General features: G+C 40.3%; 1 long non-coding RNA gene across 4 annotated transcripts in view; it reads left to right on the top strand.

The window, feature by feature from the left end:
• LOC139029684 (uncharacterized) overlaps positions 1–20,819 on the top strand; it is a 297,875-nt gene that overhangs the window by 119,683 nt on the left and 157,373 nt on the right. The window contains exon 3 of one of the 4 annotated variants that reach the window (XR_011481877.1): positions 15,154–15,389. The exons of 2 other annotated variants lie outside the window; for them this stretch is intronic. This is a non-coding gene — a long non-coding RNA (uncharacterized lncRNA). Of the gene's footprint in view, positions 1–8,193; positions 8,496–15,153; positions 15,390–20,819 lie in introns of those variants that run through there. One more of the 4 variants, XR_011481876.1, reaches the window with a different exon arrangement.

Raw genomic sequence — 20,819 nt, forward strand, 5'->3', positions numbered from 1 at the left:
ATTGAAGGCAGGAGGAGAAGGGGATGACAGAAGATGAGATGGTTGGGTGGCATTACTAACTCAATGGACATGAGTTTGAACAGGCTCCGTGAGTTAGTGATGGACAGGGAGACCTGGGGTGCTGCAGTCCATGGGGTCACAAAGAGTCAGACATGACTGAGTGACTGAACTCAACTGAAATGTTCATCTCGAGTAAGGGTGTGGGCTAGGAAAGGAGCTATTGATGATGACCAGTTGGGGGTTAAGTAGACCTCATCCAAGAGGGGATATCTTTTCATTTTATGCAGGAGGGTTGGAAGAGTTTGCAACAAAGTGGATGGACCTAGACAGTATTTTGCTTAGTGAAATAAGTCAGTCAGAGAAAGACAGATATTATGTGATTTCACTTATACGTAGAATCTAAAAAAAATGAAGAGACATAAAACAGAAGAATTATAGAGAACAAATTCACAGTTCTATCTTTAGCTTTTTGAGGAATCTTCATACTCTTTTTTTTCCATTGTGGCTGCACCAAGGGGTGCCATCCCCTTTATCAGCATCCCAAATACCAAGCTTATCTGTCTCCTCCACCTGTATATTCAATATCTGTTTCTATGCCTCTTTTATTTCCTGAAAGTAGTACCAATAAAGTACACCATATTATTTGTGTCTTTTTTCTCTTTCACTTAGTAACAAATCTTGGACTTCTTTCTACAATGCTAAAGTGCATATATACCTGGGTCATTCTTTCAATGGCTGTATATAATTACATTAATTGGATACACTAAACATCATTTAACCATTGCTTTACTGATATAAATTTAGATTGTTTTAAATTTTTTTCTATTATAAGAGACTATATAATGAACATCCTTGTACTGGGTCTTGGTGAACTTTGAGAATATATATAGTAAGGTCTTAGAAATATGACTGTTATATAAACATTTTTGATCAAAGATTTCCTCCAAAATGTTTAATCTAAATCAAATTCCAACCTGAAAAGGAAGAGTGCCTTTTCCCCTAAATTTATCTGGAGTGGATATGATTAAGCTTAAAAAAATTTGCCAGAAAACAAGATTTTTCATTTTTTTAATTTGTATTTTTTAATTAAGAATGAGGCAGATCGTTTCAATTGTTCATAAGCCTATGATTCTGTCAGACCTCTCCACCATGCCCCGCCCCTCCGGGGTGGCCCCACATGGCATGGCTTAGTTTCATTGAGTTAGACAAGACTGTGGTCCCTGTGATCAGACTGGCTAGTTTTCTGTGATTATGGTTTCAGTGAGTCTGCCCACTTCCCTGGTTGCTCAGACGGTAAAGCGTCTGTCTACAGTGTGGGAGACCTGGGTTCACCCCCGGGTGGGGAAGATTCCCTGGAGAAGGAAATGGCAACCCACTCCAGTACTCTTGCCTAGAAAATCCCATGGATGGAGGAGCCTGCTGCAGGCTACTGTCCATGGGGTCGCAAAGACTCGGAACACGACTGCGAGACTTCACTTTCACTTTCCCAACACCTACCGTCTTACTTGGGTTTTTCTTACCTTGGACGTGGGTTATCACTTTACGGCTGATCCAGCAAAGCGAAGCTGCTGCTCCTTACCTTGGATGTTTGGTTGCTCCTCTCGACAGCCGCCCCTGACCTCGAGTGTGGGGTAGATCCTTTCGGCCCCTCCTGCGCCATCGCAGCCCCTGACTTTGAGCGAAGGGTAGCTTCTCAGGGCTACGCTTGTGCGCGGTCCGTCGCAGCCGGCGCGCTTCTGCAAGAATAGCAAGGAGAGATAAGAAAGCCTTCCTCAGCGATCAATGCAAAGAAATAGAGGAAAACAACAGAATGGGAAAGACTAGAGATCTCTTCAAGAAAATTAGAGATACCAAGGGAACATTTCATGCAAAGATGGGTTCAATAAAGGACAGAAATCGTACGGACCTAACAGAAGCAGAAGATATTAAGAAGAAGTGGCAAGAATACACAGAAGAACTGTACAAAAAAGATCTTCATGACCCAGATAACCACAATGGTGTAATCACTCACCTAGAGCCAGACATCCTGGAGTGTGAAGTCAAGTGGGCCTTAGAAAGCATCACTAGGAACAAAGCTAGTGGAGGTGATGAAATTCCAGTTGGGCTATTTCAAATCCTGAAAGATGATGCTGTGATAGTGCTGCACTCAATATGCCAGCAAATTTGGAAAACTCAGCAGTGGTTACAGGACTGGAAAAGGTCCATTTTCATTCCAGTCTCAAAGAAAGGCAATCCAAAAGAATGCTCAGACTACCGCACAATTGCACTCATCTCACATGCCTGTAAAGTAATGCTCAAAATTCTCTACGCCACACTTCAGCAATATGTGAACCATGACCTTTCAGATGTTCAAGCTTGTTTTAGAAAAGGCAGAGGAACCAGAGATCAAGTTGCCAACATCTGCTGGATCATGAAAAAGCAAGAGAGTTCCAGAAAAACATCCATTTCTGCTTTATTGACTATGCCAAAGCCTTTGACTGTGTGGATAACAATAAACTGTGGAAAATTCTGAAAGAGATGGGAACACCAGACCACCTGACCTGCCTCTTGAGAAACCTATATGCAGGTCAGGAAGTAACAGTTAGAACTGGACATGGAACAACAGACTGGTTCCAAATAGGAAAAGGAGTATGTCAAGGCTGTATATTGTCACTGTGCTTATTTAACTTATATGCAGAGTACATCATGAGGAACGCTGGGCTGGAAGAAGCACAAGCTGGAATCAAGATTGCCGGGAGAAATATCAATAACCTCAGATATGCAGATTACACCACCCTCATGGCAGAAAGTGAAGAGGAACTAAAAAGCCTCTTGATGAAAGTGAAGGAGGAGAGTGAAAAGGTTGGCTTAGAGCTCAACGTTCAGAAAACTAAGATCATGGCATCTGGCCCCATCACTTCATGGGAAATAGATGGGGAAACAGTGGAAACAGTGTCAGACTTTATTTTTGGGGGCTCCAAAATCACTGCAGGTGGTGATTGCAACCATGAAATTAAAAGATGCTTACTCCTTGGAAGGAAAGTAATGACCAACCTAGATAGCATATTAAAAAGCAGAGACATTATTTTGCCAACAAAGGTCCATCTAGTCAAGGCTATGGTTTTTCCAGTGTGTATGGATATGAGAGTTGGACTATAAAGAAAGCTGAGTGCCAAAAAATTGATGCTTTTGAACTGTGGTGTTGGAGAAGACTTTTGAGAGTCCCTTGGACTACAAGGAGATCCAACCAGTCCATCCTAAAGGAGATCAGTCCTGGGTGTCCACTGGAGGGACTGATGTTGAAGCTGAAACTCCAATACTTTGCCCACCTCATGCGAATAGCTGACTCATTGGAAAAGACCCTGATGCTGGGAAAGATTGAAGGCAGGAGGAGAAGGGGACGACAGAGGATGAGATGCTTGGATGGCACCACCGACTCAATGAACATGGGTTTGGGTAAACTTAGGGAGTTGGTGATGGACAGGGAGGCCTGGCGTGCTGTGGTTCATGAGGTCTCAAAGAGTTGGACACGACTGAGCAACTGAACTGAACTGATTGCGTTCATGGAAACAACTATAAAAGGCCAGGTAAATAACATGATACTTTTCAGGCATCAGAGAACATGGAAAACACTAAGGACTAAATGAGCCACACTGAATAGGTGATAGGATTTTCCAACGTGAGCCGATGTCCATTGGTTTTCCTCCTAGGACTTACTGGGAGGAAGTGAAACCAGCCATGCTTTCATTGGTCATGCAGGGCCGGTGTCATAAACTGGAAACAATAGGCCCGCAGAGCTGGCCTTTCTGCAGAGTTCTCGTACCATGAGGAGCTAGGCTGGAACCGCAAGGAGCAGTGAAATCTCCCAGGCTCACAGTGCTTGTAGGAAACAAGACTTACCACGAGTGGTGTCTCAAATCGGGACTTAGCCAATATCCTTTTAAAGACACTAGATTTTGAAGATGGTTGGGTGTTGGAGGACAGAATGCTGAACTGGGAGACCTTGCAGGGACGATCTAGGTCTGGATCTTCCTCGGAATCTCAGTGCTGAGGAGAAGGCTCTGTAACACACTCTTAATCAGAATCCCAGAAGGGTTCCATCTTAGAAAGATAGAAAGCTAGATATAGACAGAGATTTGCTACAACTGAAATTCAGTCCCAGCAAGCTCAATGTCTAATGTGAATTCAGTTCCTCAGCCTTTTCTTCTGTGTATCTGATAGGAGTGGGGGAATTCTGTCTGGTAGTATTCTAATTGCTCCAGTCGCGTCCGACTGTTTGCTACCCCATGGACGGTAGCCCACCAGGTTCTTCTGTCCGTGGGACTCTCCAGGCAAGAATACTGGAGTGGGTTGCCATGCTCTCCGCCAGGGGATCTTCCTGACCCAGGGTTAGAACTCACATCTTTTATGTCTCTACATTGGCAGGCAGGTTCTTTACTACTGGGCACCACTCAGGAAGCCCAAATATTATAACAGATAATACCATTTGGAGCCTATACCTTTTTAAAATGTATACTACGTTCTGCATCTAATAAATATTCACAGACATATGAAAAGGCAAAAACATATAGCTGATAATCAAGATAAAAAAGCACAGGTGATACAGACAGACTCAGGGGTCATCCAAATATTTGATTTAGGAGAGAATGAAACATCAGGATGTCTGTAGTTGATTCAGGGAGGGAGAGACTAGCAAGAACCTAGCTCCCATCCCTGCAATAATGAAAAGCCCAACAAATCATGTCTATAGATTTTCTTGAAGCCATCACAGAGCTTGAATGGATAGACACTTCATAAAAAAGGATATCCAAATGACCCTAAACATAGGGAAAGGAGAGTTTATTGGTTATGCTCACAAGAATGTGGGCAGTATTGTTATGGTTATGCCCACAAGAATACTGTGCAGTATTGCTGTTCTTGACCAATTGAGGATTCCTTAACAATAAGTTTATTTTATTGGTTTTGTGTCTGGGATAAGCTGCAGGATGGCAAGGAAGCTCTGCTCACCTTGCTTGGGGTCACTCCTGTGTCTGAGGGCTTCCGGCTGTCAGCTGAGGATACTGGGGCCCTTGACTCTGCTATAGCTGATTAACCTGAACCTGTCCTTTTTTTAAAAAAAATAAAAATTTAATAGGACTATAGCTACTTTACAAACTGTGTTAGTTTTTGTTGTACAACACCAAGAATCCCCTCTCTCTCTCTCTATATATATATATAAAATCTCCCTCTTGAGCATCCCGCCCACCCTCCACCCATCTCACCCCCCTGGTCATCACAGAGCTCCAGGCTACGCTCCCTGTGTGCTACACATCTGCATCCCACTGTCTACCTTACTCCTGGTACTGTGTGTATGTAAGTGCTCCTCTCAGTTCTTCCCCCCTTCTCCTTCCCCACCTGCCATGTCCGCAAGTTCATTCTCCAGGTCGGGATCTCTCTTCCTGCCCTGCAAATAGGTTCATCAGTCCTATTTTTCTAGATACTGCATATATATACATTAGTATATAATACTTGATTTTCTCTTTCTGAAATACTTCATTCTGTATGACAGATTCTAGGTTCATCCCCATCACTATAAATGATCCAATTGTGTTCCTTTTTTGACTGAATAATATTCCATATATGGAATATATGGAGTATATATTTGTTATATATATATATATATATATACCACCTTCTTCTATATACACACCATCTTCTTTATCCATTCATCTGTTGATGCACATTTAGGTTGCTTCATGTCTGAACCTTTTCTTGCAGGAGGAGCAGAGTCACAAGAGTGAGAATAAGAATACACGAGGCTTTGGAACTAGTGCATGGTAGCCTGTTAATTGTATGGACGATTGACTATTGACTATATAGTCAAGCTCAGATTCAGGGGATGGGTAAATAGACTCTGGCCCCTTTAGTGAAAACTGCAGAGTCACAAGGTAGAGGGTATCATTACTGACATGGGTAAAGAAGGATGCTACTAATGTGGTCTAGATGCTCTTTTCTCTTTAGCTGATTTTATTCTCTTTCACTTGAGATTTCCTCCACAGGATAAAAAACACGGCTATCGTTAACTCTTGAACTTTACATCCTGTAGCCTCCACATCAGAGTTGGGCTGGCCATCTTCCTTTTGTTCTTGCTAGAAAAATCTCTGCCAAATGTTTCTGACTGGGCTGACTTGGCTATCAGTCTAAACCTCCCCCTTTCAACATTTTGGCTACGGATTTGGGGTCATGAATAAGCCTTGATTCTGGTCACCACATCTCTGTGTGTTTCTGGAACATTCTCAGTAAAAGGAAAATCACTGTAACCAAATGTATCCAGTTAATTTTTATTTATAATATTCTGTGTTTATAAAGAATCCAAAATATTTAGCAGATGTAATTGGAACAGTGCCTGACACTTAGGTATTTGATACATCTGGTTGGATGTGTTTCACTCAACAAATATTTGAGTTGAATGAGTGTTATTTTCCAAGAATTGTATTAGGTTTTCAGGATAAGTTAGAAAGTTAAGTCAACAAACTCCTTCTTATAGCTTATATATGTATTGTGAGGGTTAAACGGAGGAGTATGATAGATCTATAAAGAAAAACCTAAAAATCCTGGAAAAACTTGATTTGTGGATGGGTTTTTTAGTTGAGATAGGTTATTCAAAAGCATAATACTTCTGGTATGACTGAAAATGTAGATCATCTGTCAGACACGTTTCTTACACTATTAAGTTACACAGGGTGCTTGTCATACTAAAAGCATACACATAAAATCACTTGGACTGGAACTGCTTTTCTTCCTAATATAAATATAACTTTTTAATTGAGGATTCACAGCCCAAAGGGATAAAATATATATATATATATATATATATATATATATATATTTGTCTAATCCTGTTTCTAGCTTTGCATTGGTAAATTATTTGCTTCTAATCGTTTGGTGAAATAATGAGCAGATTTCATAAAAAAGTTTTTTTTTACCACTTTTGCATCTTAGGGATCCATTCACTGTAGTCCTTTTTGCTACTGGCTACACAAATGCCTGGAAGCAGTCTGTTAGAACACTCTGCAGAGACAAAACGACTCTCACCCCAAGTGTGGTTCAGATGTCCAGAGTGGTGATACTGCACATGAACCAGGAGTTTAATTCAATGTGATGAGGCTTTATAGAGAGGCCAAGGAAGCTCCAAGCATGTCCAGAAATGACCTATGAGAGCAGAGAAAGGAGAGTGGTTTGGGGTTTTCATTGTGGTTAGGGAGAGGAGCAGGGATGAGGTTTCCTTGAGAATAGGGGCCTATGTGGTTTGAACTTCCTGTTGGCACAAAAGAAGGAAAACACATGTGCTTTTGTATCAGCTTGCTTACTGGGGAGCAGAAGAGAAGGAGGGGAGTGGGTGGGGGGCTCTTGACCACTGTCGGCAAACCCCCAAAATGAAGTCAGACTCTTTCTTCCACAGTCTAAGCCAAGATTCTTTTCTCTCTTTCTGTTTTTGCTCCTCCACTTGGGAGGGAAGGCAAATAGAGAGAGATTAAATGGAATAATAGAGTTTTTCATGCAATTTGAGTTCAATCTGAACAAATAACACAGAAACAGTTACTAAAAACTTTAACATAACTCAACAGCAAAACCCCAAATAATATGATTAAAAAATGGACAGAAAACCTGAATAGATATTTTTCCAAAGAAGACATACAGGTGTCCAGTAACTATGTGAAAAGGTGCTCATCACTGAAATCATCAGGGGAAATCACTTAAAACCACAATGAAATGTTACTTCATACCTTTAGAACAGCTATCCTGAAAAAGATAAGAGGTGTAACAAAGGACATGGAGAAAGGGAACGCTTGTAGGCTGTTGGTGGGAATGTAAATTAGTGCAGCCATGAAGTGTCCTCAAAAAACTAAAGATAGAACTACGTGTTTGTTCTTTATAACTTTATTTCTATTTTATGTTTATTTAAGATTCCACACACAAGTGAAATCACACAATATTTGTCTTTCTCTAACTTATTTCACTTTTAGCATAATACCATCAAGGTACATCCATGTTGCAGCAAATGGCAAGATTTCATTATTCTTCATGGCTGAATAGTATTCTGATATGTATATACACCTCACCTTTATTGATGGACACTTAGGTTGCTTCCATATTTTGGCTATTGAAAAAAAGAGCTGAAATAAACAGAAGGGTACAAGCACTTTTTCTAATTAGTGTTTTCATTTTCTTCAGATAGATACTTAGGCATGGAATTACTGGATCATATGGTAGTCCTGGAGAAGGAAATGGCAACACACTCCAGTATTCTTGCCTGGAGAATCCTGTGGATGGAGGAGCCTGGTGGGCTGCTCTCCATAGGGTCACACAGAGTCGGACATGGCTGAAGCGACTTAGTGTGCATGCATGCATTGGAGAAGGAAATGGCAAACCATTCCAGTATTCTTGCCTGGAGAATCACAGGGACAGAGGAGCCTGGTGGGCTGCCGTCTATGGGGTCTCACAAGAGTCGGACACGACTGGAGTGACTTAGCAGCAGCAGCAGCATGGTAGTTCTAGTTTTAATTTTTTGAAGTCTCTCCATGCTGTTTCCCATAGTGGCTGCACAATTTAACTTTTCCACCATCAGTGCACAAGTGTTCCCATCTCCCCATATCCTCGCCAATGCTTGTTATTTGTTGACTTTTTGATAATAGCTATTCTGACAGTTGTGAATTGATATTTCATGATGGTTTTGATTTGAACTTCCCTAGTCTCTGGGGTCGCACATAGTCGGACACGACTGGAGTGACGTAGCAGCAGCAGCGGTGATTAAAGATCGGAGAAGGCAATGGCACCCCACTCTAGTACTCTTGCCTGGAAAATCCCATGGACGGAGGAGCCTGGTGGGCTGCAGCCCGTGGGGTCGCTAAGAGTCGGACACGACTGAGCGCCTTCACTTTCACTTTTCACTTTCATGCATTGGAGAAGGAAATGGCAACCCACTGGAGAATCCCAGGGATGGCGGAGCCTGGTAGGCTGCCGTCTATGGGGTCGCACAGAGTCTGGCATGACTGAAGCGACTTGGCAGCAGCAGCAGCAGTGATAAGTGATATTGAGAATCTTTTCTGCCTGTTGGCCATCTGTATGTTTTCCCTGGAAAATGTCTATTCAGACTCTCTGCCCAGAACAAGCTGGCGGTTGTCAGAAAAGAAGCAGGATGCAGGCAGGGAAAGAAATAGGTGAGGGAAATTAAGAGATACAAACTTTGAGTTACAAAATAAATGAGTCACGAGTATGAAATGCACAGTACAGGGAATATAGTTAATAATTGTGCAATAGCTTTGTATGGCACCAGATTATATCTAGACTTATTGTGATCCTTTTGAAATGCATAGAAATATTGAATCATTATGTCAAGTAATAGGAACTAGCATTGTGTTGTAGGTCAATAACACTTCAAAAACAAACAAATGGAAAAAGAGATCAGATTTGTGGTTACGGGTAAAGGGAGTGGGAGGTGGGGAAATTTCATGAAAGCAGTCAAAATGTACAAACTTGCATATGATAAATAAGTACTAGGGATGCAATGCACAATGTGATAAATATAATTCACACTGCTGTTTTATACATGAAAGTTCCTCAGAGAGTAAATCCTAAGAGTTCTCATCACAAGGAAAGTATTTTTTTTTCTATTTAATTTTGTGTCTGTATGAGATGATAGATGTTTACTAAACATTATTGTGATAATCATTCATGATGTATGTAAGTCAAATCATTATGTTGTATACCTTAAACTTATACAGTGCAATATTGTCAATTATAGCTCAGTAAATCTGATAGAAAATATTAGAACTTGATGTGCTATAGCAGTCCCCTTCTGGGTTTAAGTCCAAAGAAAATGAAATCAGGATATTGAAGAGACATCTGTGTCCCCATGTTCATAGCGACATTATTCACAATAGCCAAGATATGGAAACAATTGCCTGTCAGTGGATGAATGGATAAAGTAAACGTGTGTATATATAAAGGTCTTGAGTATCTAATGTATAACATGGTGACTATAGTTGATAATATTGTATTGTATAATTGAAGTTTGCTAAGAGGGCAGATGTTTTAATAGACTATATGAAAACAATCCTTTCACAATGTATATGAATATCAAATCATTGCTATACATACTTTAAATATCTTACAATTTTATTTGTCAATTATACCTTAATAAAGCAGAGAAGTCTTTAATACTCATTAGTAAGCAGTTGCAACTGTTGTACTATTGCACAGTTTTGTTATAGTCTACTAAAATAATATTTTACTTAGCAAGTAAAATAGACATATTTTACTTGATATATAGAGGATATAGAAGCTGGGTGAAAAAAAAATACTTCTCTGAGACTAGAAACCAGGAAACCAAGATATCATTTCAGCTATGTACTTACTAGCTGGGTGACCTTGAACCAGTCACTGCTCATCTCTGGCTCTCAGTTTCCTAGTCAGTAAAGTGAAATGATCACATTAGACTCTTCAACATTAGGATGAAGAACTCTACATGGGAGTCTCTCCTATGGAGTTTCTCCTAACACCTGCTTGGGTTTCTCACACTGATCACTTAAACTCATTGACTAAGCAAGCAATTAATTATCAAGTTATCGAAATGATCATGCTAGCTCTATTGACTGGTGTATGAACAGTCCAATCAGAAGTACAGGCATATGGGCTATCTATGGTAAAAGGTAGGGAGAGTAGCTGAGATCTATGACCGTGTTGGTATATCCAGATTTCTGTGGGAGCAGTCCTGTAACTTGTCTGTACTGCAATGGGCTTGGAGTCTTTTGATCACAGTTAATACCTGTACCTACCTAAATCTAGGGAATTGTTGCCTTAGGAAGTGGACCCTGTATTGACTCTCACTGGACCTGGCGGTTCTGAAGCCTCAACGTTTTGGGCACAAAAGAAACATGGACAGTTAGATGTCAACATTATGAATAGCCTGCAGGTGCCTCTGTCAAGATGCATTTCTTCCTTGAAATTGGAACTGTGGTTTTAAAACTTATAGGAGCCCGTATTTTCAAGCAAGTCATTTTTCTTTTAAATAAGACAATAATGTTTCTGGCTTCACAGAGCTTACATTAAATGGAGTTAGTGGGAGATAAGAATGAAATATTTCATAACATTTGCTTTAGTACTTTCTGGAGGTTCAGCTGGTGAGTGGTATTGAATTGGGTCTCAAGGTACTTTTGGGGCATCTCCTTTTGGCTATTATCTACTTAGGGGATCTCTCTGCGTTCCTCACACACTAAGACGCAGTAGAAATATTTTGAAGGAAGTGTACTTTGACAAAGCATACACACTACTGGACCATAAAGAAGGCCGAGAGCCAAAGAATTGATGCTTTAGAAGTGTGGTTCTGGAGAAAACTCCTGAGAGTCTCTTGAACTGAAAGGACATCAGACCAGTCAATTCTAAAGGAAATCAACCCTGAATATTCATTGGAAGGACTGATTCTAAAGCTGAAGCTCCAACACTCTGGTCATCTGTTGTGAAGAGCCAACTCATTGGAAAAGACCCTGATGCTGGGAAAGATTGAGGCAAAAGGAAAGGGCAGAAGAGGATAAGATGGTTAGATAGCATTGCTGATTATGAATTTGAGCAAACTGTGAGACATAGTGAAGGACAGGGAAGCCTGGTGTCCATGGGGTTGCAACGAGTCGGACACGAATTGGCAACTGAACAATAAGAACAACACTTATTATTGTGATTGTATAATTACAAACCTATCTATGCTGAAGTATAAACAACTTGTAAAGTGAACATCAGTGTAAAAGATTGAAAAGCATGCTTCACAGACTTCACTGGTGGTCCAATGGCTAAGACTCAGTGGTCCCAATGCAGGGGACCTGGGTTTGATCCCTGGTCAGCAAACTAGATCCCACATACTGCAACTCAGAATTTGCATGCTGCAGCCAAAGATCCTGTGTGCGCAACTAAGATCCAGCTCAGCTAAATAAATAAATAAGAAAGAAAATAAACCCATGCTCCATATTCTCCAGGCTTGCTTAAGGTATGGCCCATGAACCAGCTGCATAGATCACCTGGGAGCTTGTGAAATCTGTAGACTCTCAGACCTGCTGCACTGGCCTCTGCATTTCACCAAGTTCCTCATAAGAAAACTGTCCTTTGGTCCTGTAAGTAATTCCATAGGGAAAGACTTTTCACACAAATACCTGTTGGATTGAATTCAGTTCAGCTTTAAAAATAAACCAACCTCTGGAGTGATTCTGAATGCAGAAAACAACTACATTTTTCATTTTTTTCTCCACTGCTGCCAACAACTATTTTGACTCTGATTTTCATCTTTCAGTTCATTGTTTTAGTCTCATATAAACATAGCTAGTGGGGCTTTCCCAGTGACTCAGCGGTAAAGAATCCGCCTGCAATGAAGGAAACACAGGGGACTCGTGTTTGATCTCTGGGTCAGGAAGATCCCCTGGAGGAGGGGATCGCAGCCCATTCCAGTATTCTTGCCTGGAGAATCCCACGGACAAGAGGAACCTGTTGGGCTCCAGTCCATAGAGTCGCAAAGGATTGGGCACAACTGAAGCCACTTAGCATGCACACAAATATGGCTAGTACATAGCAAGGCATTAATATTTTTGCAAGTGAAAATGTCATATTATTCAAAGGTTTTTGTTTTTCACCCTGTCCAGATACTTTAGGACATGATCTTTAATAAAACATGGGTGTGTGTATATGTCCGTGTGTGTGGTGTGAGTGTGTGAGTGGGCATGCACTGGTTTAAGAGAGAAAGCACTGTCTCCTGGTAAAGCAACAAAAACAAATAGGATTAGATACACATCTGATCCTAAGAAGACACATTACCTTCTGTGGGGCCCAGACATTTTCAAAAGTTGACTCTGTTTTCAAAGCTCTCCAGGCTTGTTTGCATAGGCAAGAGAGTTGGACAAACCTTAACAAGGCATGAGTTCAAAGATTTCCAAGACCTCTAACCTCCAAAATATTGTGCTAGCCTTTAGTATCCGTGTGAGTTGAAGAAATGAAACTTCAATATAAAGCCACATTTTTTGCTCAAGCAAAAATAGCATCAAATCCACTAGCTTCTATTCTATTCGTATCATGATTTAATTGTTTCCCACTGACAACTCTTTCTCCACGTATCATGTGATCTTCCTCATACTTCTGAGTTCAATTGTTGTCTCACTTCTGCCAAAAAATTATTTCACTTTACAATCTCATACCAATCTCTTGCTTCTCTAAGCCCTTTTGTGCCTGGGACATGAGTGACATTAACATTTTACTGTACACTGTTGCTCATTAATTGTTTCATGAGTAACCTTCTTCTCCAAACTAACTGTAAAAGTCATTTAGGGTAGATGGGAGGTCTTAACAACATTGTATTCCTGTTGTTTCCTATGGGTTCAGAACATAAGTGCTTAGAAACAGGTTGTTGATTAAACCAATGTACTCCATTGCTTACTGAATGAAACCCGGGACAGTTAGCATTTTTTTGGGTACATGGAAGGGGAAAGAGAAGGTTCATAAAAGCTCGGCAGGGGTTGCGGAATATAGACGTGAAAGAGAATGATGGAAAGACAATTGAGCGTGTTTGCAGTCAAATTTCACGTGCTTTACAGATTATCCTACAGCTAACTCTTGATGCCAACTCTGCTTAACCCAAATTTGCCAAAGGTGAAGTCTTGTGAAGGTCGGTAAATGAGGCAACTGAAGGCTCTGGCAACATTATCTTGGTGGATGTTTCTGGCAATAGCATATACTCTCTGCTGTGAGGTCATCACAATACACTTATGAGAGGCCAGTGCAGGTTTTTAGTTTTTTTTTTTTCTTCATTTATTTTTATTAGTTGGAGGCTACTTACTTTACAATATTGTAGTGGTTTTTGCCATACACTGACGTTAATCAGCCATGGATTTACATGTGTTCCCCATCCCGATCACCCCTCCCGCCTCCCTCCCCATCCCATCCCTCTGGGTCTTCCCAGTGCACCAGGCCTGAGCACTTGTCTCATCCAGCCTGGGCTGGTGATCTGTTTCACCCTTGATAGTGTACTTGTTTCAATGCTATTCTCTCAGAACATCCTACCCTCGCCTTCTCCCACAGAGTCCAAAAGTCTGTTCTGTACATCTGTGTCTCTTTTTCTGTTTTGCATATAGGGTTATCGTTACCATCTTTTTAAATTCCATATACATGTGTTAGTATACTGTATTGGTCTTTATCTTTTGGCTTACTTCACTCTATATAATGGGCTCCAGTTTCACCCATCTCATTAGAACTGATTCAAATGAATTCTTTTTAATGGCTGAGTAATATTCCATTGTGTATATTTACCGCAGCTTCCTTATCCATTCGTCTGCTGATGGGCATCTAGGTTGCTTCCCTGTCCTGGCTATTATAAGCAGTGCTGTGATGAACACTGGGGTACACGTGTCTCTTTCAGATCTGGTTTCCTCGATGTGTATGTCCAGAAGTGGAATTGCTGGGTCATATGGCAGTTCTATTTCCAGTTTTTTAAGGAATCTCCACACTGTTCTCCATAGTGGTTGTGCTAGTTTGCATTCCCACCAACAGTGTAAGAGGTTTCCCTTTTCTCCACACCCTCTCCAGCATTTATTGCTTGTAGACTTTTGGATAGCAGCCATCCTGACTGGCGTGTAATGGTACCTCATTGTGGTTTTGATTTGCATTTCTCTGATAATGAGTGATGTTGAACATATTTTCATGTGTATGTTAGCCATCTGTATGTCTTCTTTGGAGAAATTTCTGTTTAGTTCTTTGGCCCATTTTTTGATTGGTTCATTTATTTTTCTGGAATTGAGTTGCAGGGGTTGCTTGTATATGTTTGAGATTAATCCTTTGTCTGTTGCTTCATTTGGTATTATTTTCTCCCAATCTGAGGGCTGTCTTTTCACCTTGCTTATAGTTTTCTTTGTTGTGCAAAAGCTTTTAAGTTTAATTAGGTCCTATTTGTTTATTTGTTGTGCAAAAGCTTTTAAGTTTAATTAGGTCCCATTTGTTTATTTTTGCTTTTATTTCCAATATTCTGGGAGGTGGGTCATAGAGGATCCTGCTGTGATTTATGTCGGATAGTGTTTTGCCTATGTTCTCCTCTAGGAGTTTTATAGTTTCTGGTTTTAAACTAAGGGCTTAATTGATCTTTCTTTGGCCTATTTATCCTCAAAGATGCTCCTGCTAAGTTCACTTCGTCTGCTGTTGTATTACGAAGGAGAAAGGTATGAGCAAACAGAAACATCAACATCTTCTAGAATGTGGTTCTAACTCCTGAAATCCAGCTGTGAGGATCTAGCACATCCAGATGTGATGTGAAATTTCATGATGTCATTTTCTCTGTACGTGTGTACTGGTGTGACCTATAACATTATGAGAAGTCTGCTAAATTGTTCTGTGGGCTTAAGTAGTGAACTCAAGAGTTCTGCTTTTCCTTGTCTTTTCTCATGTACTTGAATACTTTTGTTAGGTCCTGGCCCATTAGCCTCCATTGACATTAGGAAGGGTTGTTTGCTAGTTATCATGCAGAGGGATAATTTTTTTCCACTTCCCTAATGTATGAAACTCACTCAGAAAAAAAAAATGAGTTTTTTTCAATAACAATTTTTAATAATTATTTCTGTCAATTTATTTTCTTGCTGTTGTTTTTTAGTTACTAAGTCATATCCAGCTCTTCTGTGACCCCATGAACTGCAGCCCACCAGGCTCCTTTGTCCTTGAAATTTCCCAGGCAAGAGTACGGGAGTGGGTGACCATTTCCTTCTCCAGAGGATCTTCCCAACTCAGGGATCAAATCCACATCTCCTGCATTGGCAGGTGGATTCTTTACCAGGGAATCCCCTTATTTTCTTGTTACTACTGTTTTTTTTTTAAAATTTATTTATTTAGCTGTGTTGGATCTTACTTGTGGCACGTGGGAAATTTGTTGCATCATGTGAGATCTTTTGTTACAGCGCATGAGCATAGACTCTCCAGTTGTGATGCTTGAGTTAAATAGTTTCAGCCCATGGGCTTCATTGCTCCACGGCATGTGGGATCTCAGTTCCCTGACCAGGAATGGAACTCATGTTCCCTGACTTTGCAAGGCTGATTCTTAACCACTGGGCTAAAAGGGAAGTCCCTTGCCCAGAAAAACTTAAAGGCTTTGATTGCTTATTCTCTTTATTAGATACCAGAAAAATGGCAAATGAATGTTCCAAGAGGTGTATTTGCAGTTCATCACCTATGATGCCTCATTGGCTGTTTCCACACTGATGGGCAATTGCACTCATCTCACATGCTAGCAAAGTAATGTTCAAAATATTCCAAGCCAGCCTTCAACAATATATGAACCTTGAACTTCCAGATCTTCAAACTGGATTTAGAAAAGGCAGAGGAAACAGAGATCAAATTGCCAACATCCACTGGATCATCGAAAAAACAAAAGAGTTCCAGAGATACATCTACTGCTGCTTTATTGACTATGCCAAGGCAAGGCCTTTGACTATGTGGATCACAACAAACTGGAAAATTCTTCAAGAGATGGGAACACCAGACCACCTTACCTGCCTCCTGGGAAATCTGTATGCAGGTCAAGAAGCAATTGGACATGGAACAATAGACTTGTTCCAAATCAGGAAAGGATGTACATTGTCACCCTGCTTATTTAACTTATATGCAGAGTACATCAAGTGAAATGCTGGGCTGACTGAGGCACAAGCTGGAGTCAAGACTGCCGGGAGAAATATCAATAACTTCAGCTATGCAGATGACACCACCCTTTTGGCAAAAAGTGAAGAGGAACTAAAGAGCCTCTTGATAAAAGTGAAAGAAGAGAGTGAAAAAATTGGCTTAAAACTCAACATTCAGAACACTAAGATCATGGCATCCAGTCCCATCACTTCATAGCAAATAGATGGGGAAACAATGGAAACAGTGAGATACTTTATTTTGGGGGGCTCTAAAACCACTTCAAATGGTGACTGCAGTCATGAAATTAAAAGACACTTGCTCTTTGGAAGAAAAGTCATGACCAACCTAGACAGCATATTAAAAAGCAAAGACATTACTTGGCTGTCAAAGGTCCATCTAGTCAAAGCTATGGTTTTTCCAGTAGTCATGTATGGATGTGAGAGTTGGACTATAAAGAAAGCTGAGCACTGAAGAATTGATGCTTTTGAACTGTGGTGTTGGAGAAGACTCTTGAGAGTCCCTTGGGCTGCAAGGAGATCAAACCAGTCCATCCTCAAGGAGACCAGTCCTGAATACTCATTGGAAGGATTGATGCTGAAGCTGAAACTCCAATATTTTGGCCACCTGATGTGAATAATTGACTTCTTGGACAAGTCCCTGATGCTGGGAAAGATTGAAGGAGGGAGAAGGTGACGACAGCGGATGAGATGGTTGGATGGCATCACTGACCCAGTAGTTATGAGTTTGAGTAAACTCCAGGAGTTGCTGATGGACAGGAAAGCCTTGAGTACCACCATCCATGGGGTCCCAAAGAGTCAGATATGACTGAGTGACTGAATTGAACTGAACACTGATGGGCATGTGCTGATAGTTGCTCTTGCATTTTTGCTGGGTCTTATGACAAAGGACATAGATATCTGCTAGCATTTTTAATTATATTATAATCAGACATGAATTTTCCATTATAGTTCATATGTAAGATCTCACACTAAAATAATAGCAGTTGAACAATTATTCTGCTTTTAAGGTCTTCAGTTTTGAAATCCGTGATGGCTTAAATATGATCTGCAAGTACACAAATAGTTTTCAGTTAGAGGATATTTGTTTAGACAGGAGGATGTTCCTTCACTGATTCTGTAACTGCCAAAATTATTTTGATTGCCAATACTATTAATCCCTCTTCACAATCCTACATTTTCTTCTCTCCCAGATCTTTCTTTTTACTTTCCACTTCTGCATCTGAAGTTAAATTATCATGGTGAGTTGAAAAAAAAATTAGTACTCATTCCTAAAGCTAAACTAATCATTTAAAATGAATGTCCCCCACAAAGCTTAAGGCTTCCATATTTAAGTTGTTCTGTTATTTTCTCTGAAGGTAATACAGCAGTTTCTGGGTGTTTTTATTTGTTTGTTTGTAATGAGGGGATTGGCCCATGTTCATAATGCTGAATCTTCAAAGAAATATCATTTTGTCAACACATGGTTAAGCACAATTTTGGAATCTCCTCAAGGGAAAAAAAAGTCTTTGAATAACTAGAGGGTAGATGAAAACACTCAGATGGCAGAATTTCCATGTATCTAAGGAAGTAAATAACCGAAACAGAGGAAATATAGATACTTAGATCCCAACATCCAAATTCTAAAATATTTTAAAAAGACAAGATCCCCAGGAGAAGGAAATGGCAACCCACTCAAGTATTCTTGCCTGGGAAATCTCATGGACAGAGGAGCCCGGCGGGCTAAGTCCATGGGGTCACAAAGAGTCAGACACGGCTGAACGACGAAACAACAATACCTGAATCACTTTGTGGTACACCCAAAAGTAACACAACATTGTCGGTCAACTATTCTCCAGTACAAGTTGAAAAAAAGAAAAATGGAAAAGGCTACTCTGCCTCCTGACATCTGAGTCTTTACAGGCAGCTCTCCATTTACTGAATTTGAGCTAGACTCCTAGAACCAAGCTTTTGACTGTGTATTCTTTGGAAAGTCAGCTCAAGTGTTACTGCTTCTTCCCCTGGAAGAATTCTTTTTGGAGCAGAATAATATCATAGTTCTAGAATCAGAGTTCTTATATTTGAATCCCAGATACTTACAGTTAACACATGCAAGGCAGAATTTTATACACACACACACACACACACACACACACACACACACACACACATACTTGTATTTGATCCTCATAACAAACCTATCAAGTAGATACTTATATTCTCATTTTCCAGGTGAGGATGCTGGGACATAGAAAGATTAAGCAGCTTGCTCAGGATCACACAGAAGTGTTGGAGCTAGAATCCTACTCAGTCAACCTGGCTCCATTCTGCTCTTTTCTCCTTCAAGGTCAGCCACTTACCAACTGTGCAGCTTTGGGCAAGGTCCTCACCCTCTCTGTGCCTCACTTGCTAAATGGAGATAATAATCATAGATCACTAAAAGTATAACAAACTTGTAGGGCTGTTAAAAGAATGTACAAAATAACTCCTGTAGTTTTCTTGGCATATTACCTGGCACCTAGTAAATGCTCAACAAAGACTTGTCTTCTTCATGAGAGCAGAGACCACATTTTATTCAGTTATCTGTATATACTGATAAGCAAGTTGCTTAACCTCTCTGAGATTTTGTTTCTTCATCTGTAACATGGATAATATAATGTCAGCATCACATGGTTATTTTGGCACATAAAAGTCACTCAAAACAATACTGGATGAACTAGTGGAATCTCTTTATGTGGTATCTAACAGAGTTTCACCTAAAAATAGATACTGCAATGAAAACCTCTTGATCATGGCCATCCATAATGTAAAAATGATAGTAATGCCTCCCCTTGATCCCTTGGGATCCATGAGGATAATAAGACGATCTCTAGAAGAGAGATTCTTAGGGTGAAGGTACTTTATAAATCTAAGGGGTTTCTATTAATGATCATCATTATAAATTTGGTGTTGGAAAAATCATAAAAAAGTAAAATGAATGTCCTCCAATGTGTAGGATAGGCATCGTGAAAATAAGACAATATGCTACATTTTGTCAGTGAGTTGTCAGAATACTTATATGCAAACTCAGATATGAAGAGTGGCCATTTTAAAACATCTTCTATGGATCAGGTACTAGAAACTTTATATACATGACCTTGCTTAAGCTTCAATGCAAGGTAGGTGGTCTTATTATCTTTCTACAGATCAAAGCAAAATAGTGTGTTTCAGAAAAAGAGAAAAAGTGATGGAAAGAGAAAGAGAGATGGGGATTGAGAGAGACAGACAGACAGAGAGAAAACTAATGACTATTTTAATAACCTGGCGGATAAGAGCTAAAGCTGAGATTTAACCCCAAATATGTGTAACTCCATCTTGCCTCTCTAAAGATAAGTAGATAAATAAAAACATCACTTAGCTTCCAACTTGACTATGACCCAGAAATGACTTTGGAAAATGGTAGTCTGTGAAACGCACTAACTCAGGCCCTGTTCCCCTCGTTTTGGTATTCAGGTTGCCTGTATTTGTGAAGGAAGGGCTTTCCAGGTGATACTAGAGGTAAAGAACCCACCTGCCAATGCAAGAGACTTAAGAGACCTGGGTTTGATTCCTGGGTTGGGAAAGTCCCCTGGAGAAGGAAATGGCAACCCATTCCAGTATTCTTGCCTGGAGAATCCCATGGACGGAGGAGCCTGGCAGGCTACAGTCCATGGGATTGCAAAGAGTTGCACACAAGCATGAGTGACTAAGCATGCACATATTTGTGAAGAAGAGGCTGGAATAGCACCATCCCTTCTCCAGAAGGCTTTCTGAAAGCAAATTGTCTACTTAGATGGCTGTGGCATATAAAATATCCACCATTAAACTCCCACTTAGCTTGAGCAAGTTTTTAATGTGCTAAGTTTCTGGGAAGATAAACTTGATCTTGAACTCTAATTACAAATCAAAGAGGCCGTATCTAAAAGAGTCACTGTGTTGATAACATAAATAGACATCAGGAAGGCAAAAGTAGGGTGTGGAGGTGTGGTGACAGTAGCCAGAAGCATACCAGAAGAAAGAAGGGACCAACTAAAGAAAAATTTTGTCTGCCACTTTGTGGAACTTGTTTATTTTCACTTGCAGAGTGTAAAACACTTAATATTTGAGGAAACAGTGTTAGCACCATGGCTAAAGACACTCAAAAAAAGAGCATCT

The sequence above is a fragment of the Odocoileus virginianus genome, chromosome 19, assembly GCF_023699985.2.
Source record: "Odocoileus virginianus isolate 20LAN1187 ecotype Illinois chromosome 19, Ovbor_1.2, whole genome shotgun sequence".
Classification (NCBI taxonomy): domain Eukaryota; kingdom Metazoa; phylum Chordata; class Mammalia; order Artiodactyla; family Cervidae; genus Odocoileus; species Odocoileus virginianus.